Source organism: Plutella xylostella, chromosome 29 (assembly GCF_932276165.1).
Source record: "Plutella xylostella chromosome 29, ilPluXylo3.1, whole genome shotgun sequence".
Classification (NCBI taxonomy): Eukaryota; Metazoa; Arthropoda; class Insecta; order Lepidoptera; family Plutellidae; genus Plutella; species Plutella xylostella.
Window position 1 is genome coordinate 11,330,001 of NC_064009.1, and position 5,000 is coordinate 11,335,000.

The 5,000-nt window shown below is 44.5% G+C and overlaps 3 non-coding genes across 3 annotated transcripts in view; all 3 read left to right on the forward strand.

Moving 5' to 3' along the window:
* Positions 1–2,081: 2,081 nt before the first annotated feature.
* LOC119694453 lies at positions 2,082–3,984 on the forward strand. The gene has a single exon (XR_005254880.1). It is a non-coding gene; the product is annotated as a small subunit ribosomal RNA (ribosomal RNA).
* A 431-nt stretch (positions 3,985–4,415) lies between these two features.
* On the forward strand, positions 4,416–4,572 carry LOC119694502. The gene has a single exon (XR_005254897.1). It is a non-coding gene; the product is annotated as a 5.8S ribosomal RNA (ribosomal RNA).
* Positions 4,573–4,979: 407 nt separating this feature from the next.
* LOC125491036 overlaps positions 4,980–5,000 on the forward strand; it is a 3,893-nt gene continuing 3,872 nt past the window's right edge. Inside the window, exon 1 of the ribosomal RNA XR_007268070.1 lies at positions 4,980–5,000. This exon is cut by the window's right edge and continues 3,872 nt beyond it. This is a non-coding gene — a ribosomal RNA (large subunit ribosomal RNA).

The following is a 5,000-nucleotide window of genomic DNA, read 5'->3' on the forward strand; positions in this document are numbered from 1 at the left end:
ACGGTTATACGTGATTACCTACATACTTATGCGGATTGAAAAGTGTGTGATTACGCGTATCAATAGCGACGCGAATTAAACGTGATTACGCGTATTGAAACGTATAAATGCACACTTTCGCGTATCGAATCGCGTTTCTTTTATACAACAGAATTTTATTTTCCTACATCATGATACACACTCATTGATATAATATGTCATAATATGTTTATTATAATAATGCACTATTGTATAGCCACACTTATACTGAAACGGTTATACGTGATTACCTACATACTTATGCGGATTGAAAAGTGTGTGATTACGCGTATCAATAGCGACGCGCATTAAACGTGATTACGCGTATTGAAACGTATAAATGCACATTTTCGCGTATCGAATCGCGTTTCTTTAATACAACATAATTTTATTTCCCTACATCATGATACACACTCATTGATATAATATATGTCATAGTATGTTTATTATAATAATGCACTATTGTATAGCCACACTTATACTGAAACGGTTATACGCGATTACCTACATACTTATGCGGATTGATAAGTGTGTGATTACGCGTATCAAACGCGACGCGCATTAAACGTGATTACGCGTATTGAAACGTATAAATGCACATTTACGCGTATCGAATCGCGTTTCTTTAATACAACATAATTTTATTTCCCTTCATCATGATACACACTCATTGATGTATGTAATAGTGTGTTTATTATAATAATCCACTATATAGCCACACTTATACTGAAACGGTTATACGTGATTACCTACATACTTATGCGGATTGAAAAGTGTGTGATTACGCGTATCGAAGATTTGCCGTACAATAACTTTTTAAATAAAGAACATAGGCTACTTTTTATCCCGGAATTCCCACGGGAAAACTTTTTAAGGCGAAGCGAAGCTCGCGGCAACAGCTAGTACAATATATTTGAATGTAAATATAGACGCGCATTAAACGTGATTACGCGTATTGAAACGTATAAATGCACATTTACGCGCATCATGATATACCTACAGTCATTATGCAATAACATTGAAATCATGTCATAGTATGTTATGTAAAATCGGTGAGCATTTCATTTGGAATGTTGTCAATTCACTATAGCCACTGAACGTGATGTATTACTTATACTGAAAATGTTAAACGTGATTACGTGTAACGATTAAACGTGATTACGCGTATTGATAAGTTTTTTTTCAGGCTTCTGAAAAAAAAAAAACCTGATTTTATTTATCTATTCATGATACACATTAATATTATGCAATAACATTGATATGTAAAATCTTTATACTCCACTATCAGAACTGATACTACACTTGTGTAGCAGAGAGCGGAGCGCGCGACGTGCGAGTTGAAATTCAAATGTTGTGCGCTTCTGTAATCTGTGTGTGGTGTTTTTCGATGTTGTTATGTCGAGGCGCGCGTAAGTTTTTACAACTTCATACTGTGTCTCGTATCGTAAAGAGCGTCGTTGAAGCGCAAATATAATATAACTCTTTTGGGTTGTGTTGTGTGCGTTTTCTGATGTCTCTTTTGTGCGAGTGCTGTGTGTTTGGTGTTAGAAATTTTGCGCTCGATCTGCGATCATATACAAAACGAAAACACCACAATATTATGTTACACGTTCAGTGCGCAATGACTCTCTGTATTGAGAGGATACTAATATACGCGCAGTATGAAAACAAAACACCCGACAAAATGTTTGGGGCTCTCAAGAAAGAGTGTGTCCAAGGTCTCTATCGCTCCGGGCGAAATCGATCATGTTCACGAGTATTGTCAACAGATATTAATATTTGAAGACTTGTCTCGGTCGAACGTTCATTATAAGGGCGTCTTTGTACGTCACAATGGCTGCGTGTATGTCGGCTGACAGTGCGGTATTAGTTTATCGCGTCATGCTGGACACGTATGTCTCAGAAACTCAACGCTGTGATGTTGTGATACGATGATTGCCAGCGGCGTCGTAGTGGGTCTCGACCCCTTGCGACGCTCGCGGGGCGCACGCACGCTCACACTGTCAACTCATTGGGAGAGTGTGTGTCGCCGCAAACGCATTTATTTGTGTTTACGCGACAGCTCCCTGGTTGATCCTGCCAGTAGTTATATGCTTGTCTCAAAGATTAAGCCATGCATGTCTCAGTGCAAGCCGTATTAAGGCGATACCGCGAATGGCTCAATATATCAGTTTTGGTTCCTTAGATCTTACTCAGTTACTTGGATAACTGTGGTAATTCTAGAGCTAATACATGCAATCAGAACTCTGACCAGTGATGGAATGAGTGCTTTTATTAGATCAAAACCAATCGACGGAGGGCCTCGCGTCCGAAGTCGTTCATTTTGATGAATCTGGATAACTTTTGCCGATCGCATGGTCCAGTACCGGCGACGCATCTTTCAAATGTCTGCCTTATCAACTTTCGATGGTAGTTTCTGCGACTACCATGGTTGTCACGGGTAACGGGGAATCAGGGTTCGATTCCGGAGAGGGAGCCTGAGAAACGGCTACCACATCCAAGGAAGGCAGCAGGCGCGCAAATTACCCACTCCCGGCACGGGGAGGTAGTGACGAAAAATAACGATACGGGACTCTTACGAGGCCTCGTAATCGGAATGAGTACACTTTAAATATTTTAACGAGGAACAATTGGAGGGCAAGTCTGGTGCCAGCAGCCGCGGTAATTCCAGCTCCAATAGCGTATACTAAAATTGTTGCGGTTAAAAAGCTCGTAGTTGCATTTGTGCGCCGCGCTGTCGGTGCACCGCATCCGCGGTGATACTGACACGTTTGCGGAGCATATCGTCGGTGAGCCGCCGGTCAAACGGCGGTTCAATATCAAAATCCTATCGCGGTGCTCTTCAGTGAGTGTCGAGATGGGCCGACAATTTTACTTTGAACAAATTAGAGTGCTCAAAGCGGGCTCAAAATGCTGCTTGAATATTTCGTGCATGGAATAATAGAATATGATCTCGGTTCTATTTTGTTGGTTTTCAGAACTCCGAGGTAATGATTAATAGGGATAACTGGGGGCATTCGTATTGCGACGTTAGAGGTGAAATTCTTGGATCGTCGCAAGACGAACATCAGCGAAAGCATTTGCCAAAGGTGTTTTCATCAATCAAGAACGAAAGTTAGAGGTTCGAAGGCGATTAGATACCGCCCTAGTTCTAACCGTAAATATGTCATCTAGCGATCCGCCGACGTTACTACAATGGCTCGGCGGGCAGCTTCCGGGAAACCAAAGATTTTGGACTCCGGGGGGAGTATGGTTGCAAAGCTGAAACTTAAAGGAATTGACGGAAGGGCACCACCAGGAGTGGAGCCTGCGGCTTAATTTGACTCAACACGGGAAATCTCACCAGGCCCGGACACCGGAAGGATTGACAGATTAACAGCTCTTTCTTGATTCGGTGGGTGGTGGTGCATGGCCGTTCTTAGTTGGTGGAGCGATTTGTCTGGTTAATTCCGGTAACGAACGAGACTCTAGCCTGCTAAATAGGCGTCGTCATTTAGGTGTGCGTGGCTTCGGTCGCGCAACTCACTGGCGACGTATTAAAATTCTTCTTAGAGGGACCGGCGGCTTCGAGCCGCACGAGATTGAGCAATAACAGGTCTGTGATGCCCTTAGATGTCCTGGGCCGCACGCGCGCTACACTGAAGGAATCAGCATGTTCTCCCTGGCCTAGAGGCCCGGGCAACCCGCTGAAACTCCTTCGTGCTGGGGATTGGGGTTTGCAATTATCCCCCATAAACGAGGAATTCCTAGTAAGCGCGAGTCATAAGCTCGCGTTGATTACGTCCCTGCCCTTTGTACACACCGCCCGTCGCTACTACCGATTGAATGATTTAGTGAGGTCTTCGGACCGACACGCGATGGCTTCACGGCCGTCGGCGTTGTTGGGAAGTTGACCAAACTTGATCATTTAGAGGAAGTAAAAGTCGTAACAAGGTTTCCGTAGGGGAACCTGCGGAAGGATCATTAACGTATATATTGTCTCTCTCTAGTAGATGACGACAACATATTATACATTAATAAGACATCCAAAAATTTCTTGCGCGCGCGCACTGAATGCCGCACTGTACATGTACATGTGCGTTGCGTTTTGTTGTGCGCGTTCGAGAACGTCGCGCCGTATCCACGTCAGCGTTGACAGGGTTGAAATCCGCACCCTCGAGCTGTCCGATTGGCGCGCGACGTAAAATAAAAACCACAAAATGCGGTGGATGAGTGACGCGCGCGCGAACGCTATGTCGACGACGCACAATGTACGTACACGTATACAACTCTGTTTGTATCATCGTTTTGTGTGTTATCGCTTGTGTGTGAGTGCGCGTGTCCGTATCATTCGATATATATAAATTTATTTTTATATTTACCTTTGTCAAAAAAATAACGAATAATGCCAAAATCATTACCCTGGACGGTGGATCACTTGGCTCGCGGGTCGATGAAGAACGCAGTTAACTGCGCGTCATAGTGTGAACTGCAGGACACATTTGAACATCGACATTTCGAACGCACATTGCGGTCCGTGGAGACACATCCAGGACCACTCCTGTCTGAGGGCCGGCTGCATAAAATACATAGCCACACTGCGTGAATTCGTTCACGCATTTGACGGTTCGATTCGACATAATATTATTATGTTGAATACGTCCGTTTAAAAATCGTGTCGACTGTGACACGCTCTTACAGCGTTGTGTGCGCGCGATTGCGTGTCCGTGGCGTCCGTTGCGTTATAATGTAACGCGGGCGACTCGTCGAAAGGTGAGCAAACTGCCCGCGTATATCATACAAACGTTCAATGGGTAACATACGTTTCACGGTGCACGATCAACGCGCGTTTTCGCACTGACGCTGTAACAATACAAAATTCTGTAGGCGGACTCGACGTCCGAAGCGTGCTTCGGCGCCGCCGCTAACGTGGTGGTGTCGTCGCGCGGACGGATATCGTGTCTGCCTCGAATTTATCACGTTGGCCTCAGATCAGGGAGGAT